Source organism: Hyla sarda, unplaced genomic scaffold (assembly GCF_029499605.1).
Source record: "Hyla sarda isolate aHylSar1 unplaced genomic scaffold, aHylSar1.hap1 scaffold_776, whole genome shotgun sequence".
NCBI classification, from domain to species: Eukaryota; Metazoa; Chordata; class Amphibia; order Anura; family Hylidae; genus Hyla; species Hyla sarda.
This window is the reverse complement of record NW_026610799.1, coordinates 145,955-165,029: the sequence shown is the minus strand read 5'-3', so window position 1 is coordinate 165,029 and position 19,075 is coordinate 145,955. Positions and strand designations below refer to the sequence as shown.

Here is a 19,075-nt window from a genome sequence, read left to right as displayed (position 1 = left end):
AAATTCTGTGCACAGACTTTGAGATCTATGCTTTAGACTGTATCTAAACCTGCTCCAACATGGACTGACATTCTGGCCTACTTTCAGCCGATGCGACTTGTCTGTCGCTGAACAGTCGCTTTTTATGTATTCAGCACCTATGTATAATGTTGTAAAAATGCTCTAGAAGCTAAAGTCGCAGAAATGTCACACATATTTGGCCTGCAACTTTCTGTGCGACAAATTCAGACAGGAAAAATCAGTATAAATCCTTAGAAAATTATCCCCCAGTGTCTCCATCTGCTGGCGGTATTGAATAAGCATTGCTGCACTGATGGGGTATGCATTAGACGAAAAAAAAGAAGAAAAAGAAGAATAATACGCCCAGAAAAGAGGCGAAAAGGAGAAAAACGTAAAAAAACGTGAAAAAAAAGTAAGAGGAAGAGAAGGGAAAAAAAGGTGGAAATGGGTTTAAAAGTGATTTCGGCGGAGAAATATATATATATATATATATATATATATATATATATATATATATATATACGCGCACACACACACATATATATAAACGTATTCTCCGTTGAGATATTGCAGCCGCTGCTGTGTCCAGGCCCAGGAGCCTTAGCACTGTGCTGTGATGTCACTCAATACCACTGACATCACTAGGTGTAAACAACATCTCTCCTTTGCTGTGTATGTGACTATGGAGCTGTTTGGTGATGTCGTCTATTATGGCCTTCATAGAAGCAACAGGAGATTGTTGCATCCATCTAGAACCCTCAGAACTACAGTGCTATGATGTCACTCACTTCCACAGGCCTTGCAGAGTGTAAACAACAACAACCCAGCTTTGTTGTGTATGTAACCATAGGGATTGTGATGTCACCTAGAACCTTCACAGCAGCGACAGCTTTATGAGGAGCATCAGCACTGCTCTGCCTGAGCAGAACCATCACCGCCATAGGTTGTCAAATAACCCGGATTTAACCCACACAGGTAAGTCCAATGGGGTGCAGGCATGTCCTCTATGCTTACAGCTTCCCGTGGGTGTTGGTTTGATACCGTTTGGGGACAGCCAAGGAGGCATCTGCAGGCAACAAAGGTAGGTGTGTGCTTGTGTGTGTGTTTCCTATGCAGATCCTAAGCCCAGTGTCACATGCAAGTAGGAGGAGTAAGAAGGGTTCCTGGCAAATCCGGGTTATGGATTGCATTTAAAAAGGCCCCGTGGGAGTGCAATGGGCCCCTGTCTTGCTGCTTAGCAATAATGGTATGGGTTTAGGTTCTGCTGTGTGTACTGGTGGTTGACTGCCCCCCAGCCCAGAGTGTGCATGGAAAATTGTCTGGCAGCCTCCCTGACAGCAAGCAGTGATAGTGCCCATGAAGGGGACCTTGTTGGGCCCGCCCCTTTCACGGTTATCGCTTCTCGGCCTTTTGGCTAAGATCAAGTGTAGTATCTGTTCTTATCAGTTTAATATCTGATACGTCCCCTATCTGGGGACCATATATTAAATGGATTTTTGAGAACGGGGGCCGATTTCGAAGCTTGCTTCCGTCGCCCTATGCATTGACCCGATATGGCAGTATCTTCGGGTACAGTGCACCACCCCCTTACAGGGTTAAAAAGAAAGATTCCTACTTTCATTGCTACCTGCTTGCTGGCTAGCCAGCTAGTCAGCCCTGTGGGCCTTGCTGCTGCTGCTGCTGCTGCTGCTGCAGCCAAAAAACAAAAGGTGGTGCTGCTGCTGCTTCTGCTGCTTCTGCTTGTGTCTGGCCGCTGTTGGAGCGTCCAGGCACAGGACTTCTGCTGCTGCTGACTAAATGGCCTCCTTAATTGGATCATTTGAGTAGCCAGCACACCTGTGCAGGTAGGGCATGACATGATAGGCAGCTGCCTTGATAGCGGGTGGGTGCTGAATGTTCCTAATTGACAAAATAAGATTAATGCTTATGAAGAAATATAAAATCTCATCCCTTCCCCAATATCGCGCCACACCCCTACCCCTTAATTCCCTGGTTGAACTTGATGGACATATGTCTTTTTTCGACCGTACTAACTATGTAACTATGTAACATAACATGGGGGGGTCTCCTGGCTGTTCACACAGGTGTGTCATTGCTGTACATTGACCATGCATTGCTTCTGTGGTATTGCAAAGGCAAAGACAAATGCTTCCAGCCATCCATTGCACTAATGGATTGGTCATCAGCTGGCTGTCTATGTCCCGCATCAATATAGACCAAAGTACAGAGGGTTAGGCTATGCTATAGTGCACCTACCTGATGCATCAGAAGGTGCGAGGCCCTTGCTAAATTCTGTGCACAGACTTTGAGATCTATGCTTTAGACTGTATCTAAACCTGCTCCAACATGGACTGACATTCTGGCCTACTTTCAGCCGATGCGACTTGTCTGTCGCTGAACAGTCGCTTTTTATGTATTCAGCACCTATGTATAATGTTGTAAAAATGCTCTAGAAGCTAAAGTCGCAGAAATGTCACACATATTTGGCCTGCAACTTTCTGTGCGACAAATTCAGACAGGAAAAATCAGTATAAATCCTTAGAAAATTATCCCCCAGTGTCTCCATCTGCTGGCGGTATTGAATAAGCATTGCTGCACTGATGGGGTATGCATTAGACGAAAAAAAAGAAGAAAAAGAAGAATAATACGCCCAGAAAAGAGGCGAAAAGGAGAAAAAACTTAAAAAAACGTGAAAAAAAAGTAAGAGGAAGAGAAGGGAAAAAAAGGTGGAAATGGGTTTAAAAGTGATTTCGGCGGAGAAATATATATATATATATATATATATATATATATATATATATATATATATACGCGCACACACACACATATATATAAACGTATTCTCCGTTGAGATATTGCAGCCGCTGCTGTGTCCAGGCCCAGGAGCCTTAGCACTGTGCTGTGATGTCACTCAATACCACTGACATCACTAGGTGTAAACAACATCTCTCCTTTGCTGTGTATGTGACTATGGAGCTGTTTGGTGATGTCGTCTATTATGGCCTTCATAGAAGCAACAGGAGATTGTTGCATCCATCTAGAACCCTCAGAACTACAGTGCTATGATGTCACTCACTTCCACAGGCCTTGCAGAGTGTAAACAACAACAACCCAGCTTTGTTGTGTATGTAACCATAGGGATTGTGATGTCACCTAGAACCTTCACAGCAGCGACAGCTTTATGAGGAGCATCAGCACTGCTCTGCCTGAGCAGAACCATCACCGCCATAGGTTGTCAAATAACCCGGATTTAACCCACACAGGTAAGTCCAATGGGGTGCAGGCATGTCCTCTATGCTTACAGCTTCCCGTGGGTGTTGGTTTGATACCGTTTGGGGACAGCCAAGGAGGCATCTGCAGGCAACAAAGGTAGGTGTGTGCTTGTGTGTGTGTTTCCTATGCAGATCCTAAGCCCAGTGTCACATGCAAGTAGGAGGAGTAAGAAGGGTTCCTGGCAAATCCGGGTTATGGATTGCATTTAAAAAGGCCCCGTGGGAGTGCAATGGGCCCCTGTCTTGCTGCTTAGCAATAATGGTATGGGTTTAGGTTCTGCTGTGTGTACTGGTGGTTGACTGCCCCCCAGCCCAGAGTGTGCATGGAAAATTGTCTGGCAGCCTCCCTGACAGCAAGCAGTGATAGTGCCCATGAAGGGGACCTTGTTGGGCCCGCCCCTTTCACGGTTATCGCTTCTCGGCCTTTTGGCTAAGATCAAGTGTAGTATCTGTTCTTATCAGTTTAATATCTGATACGTCCCCTATCTGGGGACCATATATTAAATGGATTTTTGAGAACGGGGGCCGATTTCGAAGCTTGCTTCCGTCGCCCTATGCATTGACCCGATATGGCAGTATCTTCGGGTACAGTGCACCACCCCCTTACAGGGTTAAAAAGAAAGATTCCTACTTTCATTGCTACCTGCTTGCTGGCTAGCCAGCTAGCCAGCCCTGTGGGCCTTGCTGCTGCTGCTGCTGCTGCTGCAGCCAAAAAACAAAAGGTGGTGCTGCTGCTGCTTCTGCTGCTTCTGCTTGTGTCTGGCCGCTGTTGGAGCGTCCAGGCACAGGACTTCTGCTGCTGCTGACTAAATGGCCTCCTTAATTGGATCATTTGAGTAGCCAGCACACCTGTGCAGGTAGGGCATGACATGATAGGCAGCTGCCTTGATAGCGGGTGGGTGCTGAATGTTCCTAATTGACAAAATAAGATTAATGCTTATGAAGAAATATAAAATCTCATCCCTTCCCCAATATCGCGCCACACCCCTACCCCTTAATTCCCTGGTTGAACTTGATGGACATATGTCTTTTTTCGACCGTACTAACTATGTAACTATGTAACATAACATGGGGGGGTCTCCTGGCTGTTCACACAGGTGTGTCATTGCTGTACATTGACCATGCATTGCTTCTGTGGTATTGCAAAGGCAAAGACAAATGCTTCCAGCCATCCATTGCACTAATGGATTGGTCATCAGCTGGCTGTCTATGTCCCGCATCAATATAGACCAAAGTACAGAGGGTTAGGCTATGCTATAGTGCACCTACCTGATGCATCAGAAGGTGCGAGGCCCTTGCTAAATTCTGTGCACAGACTTTGAGATCTATGCTTTAGACTGTATCTAAACCTGCTCCAACATGGACTGACATTCTGGCCTACTTTCAGCCGATGCGACTTGTCTGTCGCTGAACAGTCGCTTTTTATGTATTCAGCACCTATGTATAATGTTGTAAAAATGCTCTAGAAGCTAAAGTCGCAGAAATGTCACACATATTTGGCCTGCAACTTTCTGTGCGACAAATTCAGACAGGAAAAATCAGTATAAATCCTTAGAAAATTATCCCCCAGTGTCTCCATCTGCTGGCGGTATTGAATAAGCATTGCTGCACTGATGGGGTATGCATTAGACGAAAAAAAAGAAGAAAAAGAAGAATAATACGCCCAGAAAAGAGGCGAAAAGGAGAAAAACGTAAAAAAACGTGAAAAAAAAGTAAGAGGAAGAGAAGGGAAAAAAAGGTGGAAATGGGTTTAAAAGTGATTTCGGCGGAGAAATATATATATATATATATATATATATATATATATATATATATACGCGCACACACACACATATATATAAACGTATTCTCCGTTGAGATATTGCAGCCGCTGCTGTGTCCAGGCCCAGGAGCCTTAGCACTGTGCTGTGATGTCACTCAATACCACTGACATCACTAGGTGTAAACAACATCTCTCCTTTGCTGTGTATGTGACTATGGAGCTGTTTGGTGATGTCGTCTATTATGGCCTTCATAGAAGCAACAGGAGATTGTTGCATCCATCTAGAACCCTCAGAACTACAGTGCTATGATGTCACTCACTTCCACAGGCCTTGCAGAGTGTAAACAACAACAACCCAGCTTTGTTGTGTATGTAACCATAGGGATTGTGATGTCACCTAGAACCTTCACAGCAGCGACAGCTTTATGAGGAGCATCAGCACTGCTCTGCCTGAGCAGAACCATCACCGCCATAGGTTGTCAAATAACCCGGATTTAACCCACACAGGTAAGTCCAATGGGGTGCAGGCATGTCCTCTATGCTTACAGCTTCCCGTGGGTGTTGGTTTGATACCGTTTGGGGACAGCCAAGGAGGCATCTGCAGGCAACAAAGGTAGGTGTGTGCTTGTGTGTGTGTTTCCTATGCAGATCCTAAGCCCAGTGTCACATGCAAGTAGGAGGAGTAAGAAGGGTTCCTGGCAAATCCGGGTTATGGATTGCATTTAAAAAGGCCCCGTGGGAGTGCAATGGGCCCCTGTCTTGCTGCTTAGCAATAATGGTATGGGTTTAGGTTCTGCTGTGTGTACTGGTGGTTGACTGCCCCCCAGCCCAGAGTGTGCATGGAAAATTGTCTGGCAGCCTCCCTGACAGCAAGCAGTGATAGTGCCCATGAAGGGGACCTTGTTGGGCCCGCCCCTTTCACGGTTATCGCTTCTCGGCCTTTTGGCTAAGATCAAGTGTAGTATCTGTTCTTATCAGTTTAATATCTGATACGTCCCCTATCTGGGGACCATATATTAAATGGATTTTTGAGAACGGGGGCCGATTTCGAAGCTTGCTTCCGTCGCCCTATGCATTGACCCAATATGGCAGTATCTTCGGGTACAGTGCACCACCCCCTTACAGGGTTAAAAAGAAAGATTCCTACTTTCATTGCTACCTGCTTGCTGGCTAGCCAGCTAGCCAGCCCTGTGGGCCTTGCTGCTGCTGCTGCTGCTGCTGCTGCAGCCAAAAAACAAAAGGTGGTGCTGCTGCTGCTTCTGCTGCTTCTGCTTGTGTCTGGCCGCTGTTGGAGCGTCCAGGCACAGGACTTCTGCTGCTGCTGACTAAATGGCCTCCTTAATTGGATCATTTGAGTAGCCAGCACACCTGTGCAGGTAGGGCATGACATGATAGGCAGCTGCCTTGATAGCGGGTGGGTGCTGAATGTTCCTAATTGACAAAATAAGATTAATGCTTATGAAGAAATATAAAATCTCATCCCTTCCCCAATATCGCGCCACACCCCTACCCCTTAATTCCCTGGTTGAACTTGATGGACATATGTCTTTTTTCGACCGTACTAACTATGTAACTATGTAACATAACATGGGGGGGTCTCCTGGCTGTTCACACAGGTGTGTCATTGCTGTACATTGACCATGCATTGCTTCTGTGGTATTGCAAAGGCAAAGACAAATGCTTCCAGCCATCCATTGCACTAATGGATTGGTCATCAGCTGGCTGTCTATGTCCCGCATCAATATAGACCAAAGTACAGAGGGTTAGGCTATGCTATAGTGCACCTACCTGATGCATCAGAAGGTGCGAGGCCCTTGCTAAATTCTGTGCACAGACTTTGAGATCTATGCTTTAGACTGTATCTAAACCTGCTCCAACATGGACTGACATTCTGGCCTACTTTCAGCCGATGCGACTTGTCTGTCGCTGAACAGTCGCTTTTTATGTATTCAGCACCTATGTATAATGTTGTAAAAATGCTCTAGAAGCTAAAGTCGCAGAAATGTCACACATATTTGGCCTGCAACTTTCTGTGCGACAAATTCAGACAGGAAAAATCAGTATAAATCCTTAGAAAATTATCCCCCAGTGTCTCCATCTGCTGGCGGTATTGAATAAGCATTGCTGCACTGATGGGGTATGCATTAGACGAAAAAAAAGAAGAAAAAGAAGAATAATACGCCCAGAAAAGAGGCGAAAAGGAGAAAAACGTAAAAAAACGTGAAAAAAAAGTAAGAGGAAGAGAAGGGAAAAAAAGGTGGAAATGGGTTTAAAAGTGATTTCGGCGGAGAAATATATATATATATATATATATATATATATATATATATATATATACGCGCACACACACACATATATATAAACGTATTCTCCGTTGAGATATTGCAGCCGCTGCTGTGTCCAGGCCCAGGAGCCTTAGCACTGTGCTGTGATGTCACTCAATACCACTGACATCACTAGGTGTAAACAACATCTCTCCTTTGCTGTGTATGTGACTATGGAGCTGTTTGGTGATGTCGTCTATTATGGCCTTCATAGAAGCAACAGGAGATTGTTGCATCCATCTAGAACCCTCAGAACTACAGTGCTATAATGTCAATCACTTCAACAGGCCTTGCAGAGTGTAAACAACAACAACCCAGCTTTGTTGTGTATGTAACCATAGGGATTGTGATGTCACCTAGAACCTTCACAGCAGCGACAGCTTTATGAGGAGCATCAGCACTGCTCTGCCTGAGCAGAACCATCACCGCCATAGGTTGTCAAATAACCCGGATTTAACCCACACAGGTAAGTCCAATGGGGTGCAGGCATGTCCTCTATGCTTACAGCTTCCCGTGGGTGTTGGTTTGATACCGTTTGGGGACAGCCAAGGAGGCATCTGCAGGCAACAAAGGTAGGTGTGTGCTTGTGTGTGTGTTTCCTATGCAGATCCTAAGCCCAGTGTCACATGCAAGTAGGAGGAGTAAGAAGGGTTCCTGGCAAATCCGGGTTATGGATTGCATTTAAAAAGGCCCCGTGGGAGTGCAATGGGCCCCTGTCTTGCTGCTTAGCAATAATGGTATGGGTTTAGGTTCTGCTGTGTGTACTGGTGGTTGACTGCCCCCCAGCCCAGAGTGTGCATGGAAAATTGTCTGGCAGCCTCCCTGACAGCAAGCAGTGATAGTGCCCATGAAGGGGACCTTGTTGGGCCCGCCCCTTTCACGGTTATCGCTTCTCGGCCTTTTGGCTAAGATCAAGTGTAGTATCTGTTCTTATCAGTTTAATATCTGATACGTCCCCTATCTGGGGACCATATATTAAATGGATTTTTGAGAACGGGGGCCGATTTCGAAGCTTGCTTCCGTCGCCCTATGCATTGACCCGATATGGCAGTATCTTCGGGTACAGTGCACCACCCCCTTACAGGGTTAAAAAGAAAGATTCTTACTTTCATTGCTACCTGCTTGCTGGCTAGCCAGCTAGCCAGCCCTGTGGGCCTTGCTGCTGCTGCTGCTGCTGCTGCTGCAGCCAAAAAACAAAAGGTGGTGCTGCTGCTGCTTCTGCTGCTTCTGCTTGTGTCTGGCCGCTGTTGGAGCGTCCAGGCACAGGACTTCTGCTGCTGCTGACTAAATGGCCTCCTTAATTGGATCATTTGAGTAGCCAGCACACCTGTGCAGGTAGGGCATGACATGATAGGCAGCTGCCTTGATAGCGGGTGGGTGCTGAATGTTCCTAATTGACAAAATAAGATTAATGCTTATGAAGAAATATAAAATCTCATCCCTTCCCCAATATCGCGCCACACCCCTACCCCTTAATTCCCTGGTTGAACTTGATGGACATATGTCTTTTTTCGACCGTACTAACTATGTAACTATGTAACATAACATGGGGGGGTCTCCTGGCTGTTCACACAGGTGTGTCATTGCTGTACATTGACCATGCATTGCTTCTGTGGTATTGCAAAGGCAAAGACAAATGCTTCCAGCCATCCATTGCACTAATGGATTGGTCATCAGCTGGCTGTCTATGTCCCGCATCAATATAGACCAAAGTACAGAGGGTTAGGCTATGCTATAGTGCACCTACCTGATGCATCAGAAGGTGCGAGGCCCTTGCTAAATTCTGTGCACAGACTTTGAGATCTATGCTTTAGACTGTATCTAAACCTGCTCCAACATGGACTGACATTCTGGCCTACTTTCAGCCGATGCGACTTGTCTGTCGCTGAACAGTCGCTTTTTATGTATTCAGCACCTATGTATAATGTTGTAAAAATGCTCTAGAAGCTAAAGTCGCAGAAATGTCACACATATTTGGCCTGCAACTTTCTGTGCGACAAATTCAGACAGGAAAAATCAGTATAAATCCTTAGAAAATTATCCCCCAGTGTCTCCATCTGCTGGCGGTATTGAATAAGCATTGCTGCACTGATGGGGTATGCATTAGACGAAAAAAAAGAAGAAAAAGAAGAATAATACGCCCAGAAAAGAGGCGAAAAGGAGAAAAACGTAAAAAAACGTGAAAAAAAAGTAAGAGGAAGAGAAGGGAAAAAAAGGTGGAAATGGGTTTAAAAGTGATTTCGGCGGAGAATATATATATATATATATATATATATATATATATATATATATATATATATACGCGCACACACACACATATATATAAACGTATTCTCCGTTGAGATATTGCAGCCGCTGCTGTGTCCAGGCCCAGGAGCCTTAGCACTGTGCTGTGATGTCACTCAATACCACTGACATCACTAGGTGTAAACAACATCTCTCCTTTGCTGTGTATGTGACTATGGAGCTGTTTGGTGATGTCGTCTATTATGGCCTTCATAGAAGCAACAGGAGATTGTTGCATCCATCTAGAACCCTCAGAACTACAGTGCTATGATGTCACTCACTTCCACAGGCCTTGCAGAGTGTAAACAACAACAACCCAGCTTTGTTGTGTATGTAACCATAGGGATTGTGATGTCACCTAGAACCTTCACAGCAGCGACAGCTTTATGAGGAGCATCAGCACTGCTCTGCCTGAGCAGAACCATCACCGCCATAGGTTGTCAAATAACCCGGATTTAACCCACACAGGTAAGTCCAATGGGGTGCAGGCATGTCCTCTATGCTTACAGCTTCCCGTGGGTGTTGGTTTGATACCGTTTGGGGACAGCCAAGGAGGCATCTGCAGGCAACAAAGGTAGGTGTGTGCTTGTGTGTGTGTTTCCTATGCAGATCCTAAGCCCAGTGTCACATGCAAGTAGGAGGAGTAAGAAGGGTTCCTGGCAAATCCGGGTTATGGATTGCATTTAAAAAGGCCCCGTGGGAGTGCAATGGGCCCCTGTCTTGCTGCTTAGCAATAATGGTATGGGTTTAGGTTCTGCTGTGTGTACTGGTGGTTGACTGCCCCCCAGCCCAGAGTGTGCATGGAAAATTGTCTGGCAGCCTCCCTGACAGCAAGCAGTGATAGTGCCCATGAAGGGGACCTTGTTGGGCCCGCCCCTTTCACGGTTATCGCTTCTCGGCCTTTTGGCTAAGATCAAGTGTAGTATCTGTTCTTATCAGTTTAATATCTGATACGTCCCCTATCTGGGGACCATATATTAAATGGATTTTTGAGAACGGGGGCCGATTTCGAAGCTTGCTTCCGTCGCCCTATGCATTGACCCGATATGGCAGTATCTTCGGGTACAGTGCACCACCCCCTTACAGGGTTAAAAAGAAAGATTCCTACTTTCATTGCTACCTGCTTGCTGGCTAGCCAGCTAGCCAGCCCTGTGGGCCTTGCTGCTGCTGCTGCTGCTGCTGCAGCCAAAAAACAAAAGGTGGTGCTGCTGCTGCTTCTGCTGCTTCTGCTTGTGTGTCTGGCCGCTGTTGGAGCGTCCAGGCACAGGACTTCTGCTGCTGCTGACTAAATGGCCTCCTTAATTGGATCATTTGAGTAGCCAGCACACCTGTGCAGGTAGGGCATGACATGATAGGCAGCTGCCTTGATAGCGGGTGGGTGCTGAATGTTCCTAATTGACAAAATAAGATTAATGCTTATGAAGAAATATAAAATCTCATCCCTTCCCCAATATCGCGCCACACCCCTACCCCTTAATTCCCTGGTTGAACTTGATGGACATATGTCTTTTTTCGACCGTACTAACTATGTAACTATGTAACATAACATGGGGGGGTCTCCTGGCTGTTCACACAGGTGTGTCATTGCTGTACATTGACCATGCATTGCTTCTGTGGTATTGCAAAGGCAAAGACAAATGCTTCCAGCCATCCATTGCACTAATGGATTGGTCATCAGCTGGCTGTCTATGTCCCGCATCAATATAGACCAAAGTACAGAGGGTTAGGCTATGCTATAGTGCACCTACCTGATGCATCAGAAGGTGCGAGGCCCTTGCTAAATTCTGTGCACAGACTTTGAGATCTATGCTTTAGACTGTATCTAAACCTGCTCCAACATGGACTGACATTCTGGCCTACTTTCAGCCGATGCGACTTGTCTGTCGCTGAACAGTCGCTTTTTATGTATTCAGCACCTATGTATAATGTTGTAAAAATGCTCTAGAAGCTAAAGTCGCAGAAATGTCACACATATTTGGCCTGCAACTTTCTGTGCGACAAATTCAGACAGGAAAAATCAGTATAAATCCTTAGAAAATTATCCCCCAGTGTCTCCATCTGCTGGCGGTATTGAATAAGCATTGCTGCACTGATGGGGTATGCATTAGACGAAAAAAAAGAAGAAAAAGAAGAATAATACGCCCAGAAAAGAGGCGAAAAGGAGAAAAACGTAAAAAAACGTGAAAAAAAAGTAAGAGGAAGAGAAGGGAAAAAAAGGTGGAAATGGGTTTAAAAGTGATTTCGGCGGAGAATATATATATATATATATATATATATATATATATATATATATATACGCGCACACACACACATATATATAAACGTATTCTCCGTTGAGATATTGCAGCCGCTGCTGTGTCCAGGCCCAGGAGCCTTAGCACTGTGCTGTGATGTCACTCAATACCACTGACATCACTAGGTGTAAACAACATCTCTCCTTTGCTGTGTATGTGACTATGGAGCTGTTTGGTGATGTCGTCTATTATGGCCTTCATAGAAGCAACAGGAGATTGTTGCATCCATCTAGAACCCTCAGAACTACAGTGCTATGATGTCACTCACTTCCACAGGCCTTGCAGAGTGTAAACAACAACAACCCAGCTTTGTTGTGTATGTAACCATAGGGATTGTGATGTCACCTAGAACCTTCACAGCAGCGACAGCTTTATGAGGAGCATCAGCACTGCTCTGCCTGAGCAGAACCATCACCGCCATAGGTTGTCAAATAACCCGGATTTAACCCACACAGGTAAGTCCAATGGGGTGCAGGCATGTCCTCTATGCTTACAGCTTCCCGTGGGTGTTGGTTTGATACCGTTTGGGGACAGCCAAGGAGGCATCTGCAGGCAACAAAGGTAGGTGTGTGCTTGTGTGTGTGTTTCCTATGCAGATCCTAAGCCCAGTGTCACATGCAAGTAGGAGGAGTAAGAAGGGTTCCTGGCAAATCCGGGTTATGGATTGCATTTAAAAAGGCCCCGTGGGAGTGCAATGGGCCCCTGTCTTGCTGCTTAGCAATAATGGTATGGGTTTAGGTTCTGCTGTGTGTACTGGTGGTTGACTGCCCCCCAGCCCAGAGTGTGCATGGAAAATTGTCTGGCAGCCTCCCTGACAGCAAGCAGTGATAGTGCCCATGAAGGGGACCTTGTTGGGCCCGCCCCTTTCACGGTTATCGCTTCTCGGCCTTTTGGCTAAGATCAAGTGTAGTATCTGTTCTTATCAGTTTAATATCTGATACGTCCCCTATCTGGGGACCATATATTAAATGGATTTTTGAGAACGGGGGCCGATTTCGAAGCTTGCTTCCGTCGCCCTATGCATTGACCCGATATGGCAGTATCTTCGGGTACAGTGCACCACCCCCTTACAGGGTTAAAAAGAAAGATTCCTACTTTCATTGCTACCTGCTTGCTGGCTAGCCAGCTAGCCAGCCCTGTGGGCCTTGCTGCTGCTGCTGCTGCTGCTGCTGCAGCCAAAAAACAAAAGGTGGTGCTGCTGCTGCTTCTGCTGCTTCTGCTTGTGTCTGGCCGCTGTTGGAGCGTCCAGGCACAGGACTTCTGCTGCTGCTGACTAAATGGCCTCCTTAATTGGATCATTTGAGTAGCCAGCACACCTGTGCAGGTAGGGCATGACATGATAGGCAGCTGCCTTGATAGCGGGTGGGTGCTGAATGTTCCTAATTGACAAAATAAGATTAATGCTTATGAAGAAATATAAAATCTCATCCCTTCCCCAATATCGCGCCACACCCCTACCCCTTAATTCCCTGGTTGAACTTGATGGACATATGTCTTTTTTCGACCGTACTAACTATGTAACTATGTAACATAACATGGGGGGGTCTCCTGGCTGTTCACACAGGTGTGTCATTGCTGTACATTGACCATGCATTGCTTCTGTGGTATTGCAAAGGCAAAGACAAATGCTTCCAGCCATCCATTGCACTAATGGATTGGTCATCAGCTGGCTGTCTATGTCCCGCATCAATATAGACCAAAGTACAGAGGGTTAGGCTATGCTATAGTGCACCTACCTGATGCATCAGAAGGTGCGAGGCCCTTGCTAAATTCTGTGCACAGACTTTGAGATCTATGCTTTAGACTGTATCTAAACCTGCTCCAACATGGACTGACATTCTGGCCTACTTTCAGCCGATGCGACTTGTCTGTCGCTGAACAGTCGCTTTTTATGTATTCAGCACCTATGTATAATGTTGTAAAAATGCTCTAGAAGCTAAAGTCGCAGAAATGTCACACATATTTGGCCTGCAACTTTCTGTGCGACAAATTCAGACAGGAAAAATCAGTATAAATCCTTAGAAAATTATCCCCCAGTGTCTCCATCTGCTGGCGGTATTGAATAAGCATTGCTGCACTGATGGGGTATGCATTAGACGAAAAAAAAGAAGAAAAAGAAGAATAATACGCCCAGAAAAGAGGCGAAAAGGAGAAAAACGTAAAAAAACGTGAAAAAAAAGTAAGAGGAAGAGAAGGGAAAAAAAGGTGGAAATGGGTTTAAAAGTGATTTCGGCGGAGAATATATATATATATATATATATATATATATATATATATATATATACGCGCACACACACACATATATATAAACGTATTCTCCGTTGAGATATTGCAGCCGCTGCTGTGTCCAGGCCCAGGAGCCTTAGCACTGTGCTGTGATGTCACTCAATACCACTGACATCACTAGGTGTAAACAACATCTCTCCTTTGCTGTGTATGTGACTATGGAGCTGTTTGGTGATGTCGTCTATTATGGCCTTCATAGAAGCAACAGGAGATTGTTGCATCCATCTAGAACCCTCAGAACTACAGTGCTATGATGTCACTCACTTCCACAGGCCTTGCAGAGTGTAAACAACAACAACCCAGCTTTGTTGTGTATGTAACCATAGGGATTGTGATGTCACCTAGAACCTTCACAGCAGCGACAGCTTTATGAGGAGCATCAGCACTGCTCTGCCTGAGCAGAACCATCACCGCCATAGGTTGTCAAATAACCCGGATTTAACCCACACAGGTAAGTCCAATGGGGTGCAGGCATGTCCTCTATGCTTACAGCTTCCCGTGGGTGTTGGTTTGATACCGTTTGGGGACAGCCAAGGAGGCATCTGCAGGCAACAAAGGTAGGTGTGTGCTTGTGTGTGTGTTTCCTATGCAGATCCTAAGCCCAGTGTCACATGCAAGTAGGAGGAGTAAGAAGGGTTCCTGGCAAATCCGGGTTATGGATTGCATTTAAAAAGGCCCCGTGGGAGTGCAATGGGCCCCTGTCTTGCTGCTTAGCAATAATGGTATGGGTTTAGGTTCTGCTGTGTGTACTGGTGGTTGACTGCCCCCCAGCCCAGAGTGTGCATGGAAAATTGTCTGGCAGCCTCCCTGACAGCAAGCAGTGATAGTGCCCATGAAGGGGACCTTGTTGGGCCCGCCCCTTTCACGGTTATCGCTTCTCGGCCTTTTGGCTAAGATCAAGTGTAGTATCTGTTCTTATCAGTTTAATATCTGATACGTCCCCTATCTGGGGACCATATATTAAATGGATTTTTGAGAACGGGGGCCGATTTCGAAGCTTGCTTCCGTCGCCCTATGCATTGACCCGATATGGCAGTATCTTCGGGTACAGTGCACCACCCCCTTACAGGGTTAAAAAGAAAGATTCCTACTTTCATTGCTACCTGCTTGCTGGCTAGCCAGCTAGCCAGCCCTGTGGGCCTTGCTGCTGCTGCTGCTGCTGCAGCCAAAAAACAAAAGGTGGTGCTGCTGCTGCTTCTGCTGCTTCTGCTTGTGTCTGGCCGCTGTTGGAGCGTCCAGGCACAGGACTTCTGCTGCTGCTGACTAAATGGCCTCCTTAATTGGATCATTTGAGTAGCCAGCACACCTGTGCAGGTAGGGCATGACATGATAGGCAGCTGCCTTGATAGCGGGTGGGTGCTGAATGTTCCTAATTGACAAAATAAGATTAATGCTTATGAAGAAATATAAAATCTCATCCCTTCCCCAATATCGCGCCACACCCCTACCCCTTAATTCCCTGGTTGAACTTGATGGACATATGTCTTTTTTCGACCGTACTAACTATGTAACTATGTAACATAACATGGGGGGGTCTCCTGGCTGTTCACACAGGTGTGTCATTGCTGTACATTGACCATGCATTGCTTCTGTGGTATTGCAAAGGCAAAGACAAATGCTTCCAGCCATCCATTGCACTAATGGATTGGTCATCAGCTGGCTGTCTATGTCCCGCATCAATATAGACCAAAGTACAGAGGGTTAGGCTATGCTATAGTGCACCTACCTGATGCATCAGAAGGTGCGAGGCCCTTGCTAAATTCTGTGCACAGACTTTGAGATCTATGCTTTAGACTGTATCTAAACCTGCTCCAACATGGACTGACATTCTGGCCTACTTTCAGCCGATGCGACTTGTCTGTCGCTGAACAGTCGCTTTTTATGTATTCAGCACCTATGTATAATGTTGTAAAAATGCTCTAGAAGCTAAAGTCGCAGAAATGTCACACATATTTGGCCTGCAACTTTCTGTGCGACAAATTCAGACAGGAAAAATCAGTATAAATCCTTAGAAAATTATCCCCCAGTGTCTCCATCTGCTGGCGGTATTGAATAAGCATTGCTGCACTGATGGGGTATGCATTAGACGAAAAAAAAGAAGAAAAAGAAGAATAATACGCCCAGAAAAGAGGCGAAAAGGAGAAAAACGTAAAAAAACGTGAAAAAAAAGTAAGAGGAAGAGAAGGGAAAAAAAGGTGGAAATGGGTTTAAAAGTGATTTCGGCGGAGAATATATATATATATATATATATATATATATATATATATATATATATACGCGCACACACACACATATATATAAACGTATTCTCCGTTGAGATATTGCAGCCGCTGCTGTGTCCAGGCCCAGGAGCCTTAGCACTGTGCTGTGATGTCACTCAATACCACTGACATCACTAGGTGTAAACAACATCTCTCCTTTGCTGTGTATGTGACTATGGAGCTGTTTGGTGATGTCGTCTATTATGGCCTTCATAGAAGCAACAGGAGATTGTTGCATCCATCTAGAACCCTCAGAACTACAGTGCTATGATGTCACTCACTTCCACAGGCCTTGCAGAGTGTAAACAACAACAACCCAGCTTTGTTGTGTATGTAACCATAGGGATTGTGATGTCACCTAGAACCTTCACAGCAGCGACAGCTTTATGAGGAGCATCAGCACTGCTCTGCCTGAGCAGAACCATCACCGCCATAGGTTGTCAAATAACCCGGATTTAACCCACACAGGTAAGTCCAATGGGGTGCAGGCATGTCCTCTATGCTTACAGCTTCCCGTGGGTGTTGGTTTGATACCGTTTGGGGACAGCCAAGGAGGCATCTGCAGGCAACAAAGGTAGGTGTGTGCTTGTGTGTGTGTTTCCTATGCAGATCCTAAGCCCAGTGTCACATGCAAGTAGGAGGAGTAAGAAGGGTTCCTGGCAAATCCGGGTTATGGATTGCATTTAAAAAGGCCCCGTGGGAGTGCAATGGGCCCCTGTCTTGCTGCTTAGCAATAATGGTATGGGTTTAGGTTCTGCTGTGTGTACTGGTGGTTGACTGCCCCCCAGCCCAGAGTGTGCATGGAAAATTGTCTGGCAGCCTCCCTGACAGCAAGCAGTGATAGTGCCCATGAAGGGGACCTTGTTGGGCCCGCCCCTTTCACGGTTATCGCTTCTCGGCCTTTTGGCTAAGATCAAGTGTAGTATCTGTTCTTATCAGTTTAATATCTGATACGTCCCCTATCTGGGGACCATATATTAAATGGATTTTTGAGAACGGGGGCCGATTTCGAAGCTTGCTTCCGTCGCCCTATGCATTGACCCGATATGGCAGTATCTTCGGGTACAGTGCACCACCCCCTTACAGGGTTAAAAAGAAAGATTCCTACTTTCATTGCTACCTGCTTGCTGGCTAGCCAGCTAGCCAGCCCTGTGGGCCTTGCTGCTGCTGCTGCTGCTGCTGCTGCAGCCAAAAAACAAAAGGTGGTGCTGCTGCTGCTTCTGCTGCTTCTGCTTGTGTCTGGCCGCTGTTGGAGCGTCCAGGCACAGGACTTCTGCTGCTGCTGACTAAATGGCCTCCTTAATTGGATCATTTGAGTAGCCAGCACACCTGTGCAGGTAGGGCATGACATGATAGGCAGCTGCCTTGATAGCGGGTGGGTGCTGAATGTTCCTAATTGACAAAATAAGATTAATGCTTATGAAGAAATATAAAATCTCATCCCTTCCCCAATATCGCGCCACACCCCTACCCCTTAATTCCCTGGTTGAACTTGATGGACAAATGTTTTTTTTTTCGACCGTACTAACTATGTAACTATGTAACATAACATGGGGGGGTCTCCTGGCTGTTCACACAGGTGTGTCATTGCTGTACATTGACCATGCATTGCTTCTGTGGTATTGCAAAGGCAAAGACAAATGCTTCCAGCCATCCATTGCACTAATGGATTGGTCATCAGCTGGCTGTCTATGTCCCGCATCAATATAGACCAAAGTACAGAGGGTTAGGCTATGCTATAGTGCACCTACCTGATGCATCAGAAGGTGCGAGGCCCTTGCTAAATTCTGTGCACAGACTTTGAGATCTATGCTTTAGACTGTATCTAAACCTGCTCCAACATGGACTGACATTCTGGCCTACTTTCAGCCGATGCGACTTGTCTGTCGCTGAACAGTCGCTTTTTATGTATTCAGCACCTATGTATAATGTTGTAAAAATGCTCTAGAAGCTAAAGTCGCAGAAATGTCACACATATTTGGCCTGCAACTTTCTGTGCGACAAATTCAGACAGGAAAAATCAGTATAAATCCTTAGAAAATTATCCCCCAGTGTCTCCATCTGCTGGCGGTATTGAATAAGCATTGCTGCACTGATGGGGTATGCATTAGACGAAAAAAAAGAAGAAAAAGAAGAATAATACGCCCAGAAAAGAGGCGAAAAGGAGAAAAACGTAAAAAAACGTGAAAAAAAAGTAAGAGGAAGAGAAGGGAAAAAAAGGTGGAAATGGGTTTAAAAGTGATTTCGGCGGAGAAATATATATATATATATATATATATATATATATATATATATATATACGCGCACACACACACATATATATAAACGTATTCTCCGTTGAGATATTGCAGCCGCTGCTGTGTCCAGGCCCAGGAGCCTTAGCACTGTGCTGTGATGTCACTCAATACCACTGACATCACTAGGTGTAAACAACATCTCTCCTTTGCTGTGTATGTGACTATGGAGCTGTTTGGTGATGTCGTCTATTATGGCCTTCATAGAAGCAACAGGAGATTGTTGCATCCATCTAGAACCCTCAGAACTACAGTGCTATGATGTCACTCACTTCCACAGGCCTTGCAGAGTGTAA

General features: G+C 45.7%; 8 non-coding genes across 8 annotated transcripts; all 8 read left to right on the top strand.

Moving 5' to 3' along the window:
• The first annotated feature begins 1,394 nt into the window (after positions 1-1,394).
• On the top strand, positions 1,395-1,585 carry LOC130346154 (U2 spliceosomal RNA). The gene has a single exon (XR_008884514.1). It is a non-coding gene; the product is annotated as a U2 spliceosomal RNA (small nuclear RNA).
• A 2,097-nt stretch (positions 1,586-3,682) lies between these two features.
• Positions 3,683-3,873, top strand: LOC130346153 (U2 spliceosomal RNA). Its single transcript, XR_008884513.1, has one exon. It is a non-coding gene; the product is annotated as a U2 spliceosomal RNA (small nuclear RNA).
• A 2,087-nt stretch (positions 3,874-5,960) lies between these two features.
• On the top strand, positions 5,961-6,151 carry LOC130346156 (U2 spliceosomal RNA). Its single transcript, XR_008884516.1, has one exon. It is a non-coding gene; the product is annotated as a U2 spliceosomal RNA (small nuclear RNA).
• Positions 6,152-8,243: 2,092 nt separating this feature from the next.
• On the top strand, positions 8,244-8,434 carry LOC130346152 (U2 spliceosomal RNA). The gene has a single exon (XR_008884512.1). It is a non-coding gene; the product is annotated as a U2 spliceosomal RNA (small nuclear RNA).
• A 2,097-nt stretch (positions 8,435-10,531) lies between these two features.
• LOC130346151 (U2 spliceosomal RNA) lies at positions 10,532-10,722 on the top strand. Its single transcript, XR_008884511.1, has one exon. It is a non-coding gene; the product is annotated as a U2 spliceosomal RNA (small nuclear RNA).
• Positions 10,723-12,812: 2,090 nt separating this feature from the next.
• On the top strand, positions 12,813-13,003 carry LOC130346150 (U2 spliceosomal RNA). Its single transcript, XR_008884510.1, has one exon. It is a non-coding gene; the product is annotated as a U2 spliceosomal RNA (small nuclear RNA).
• Positions 13,004-15,094: 2,091 nt separating this feature from the next.
• Positions 15,095-15,285, top strand: LOC130346147 (U2 spliceosomal RNA). Its single transcript, XR_008884508.1, has one exon. It is a non-coding gene; the product is annotated as a U2 spliceosomal RNA (small nuclear RNA).
• A 2,087-nt stretch (positions 15,286-17,372) lies between these two features.
• On the top strand, positions 17,373-17,563 carry LOC130346146 (U2 spliceosomal RNA). Its single transcript, XR_008884507.1, has one exon. It is a non-coding gene; the product is annotated as a U2 spliceosomal RNA (small nuclear RNA).
• The last annotated feature ends 1,512 nt before the right edge of the window (positions 17,564-19,075 follow it).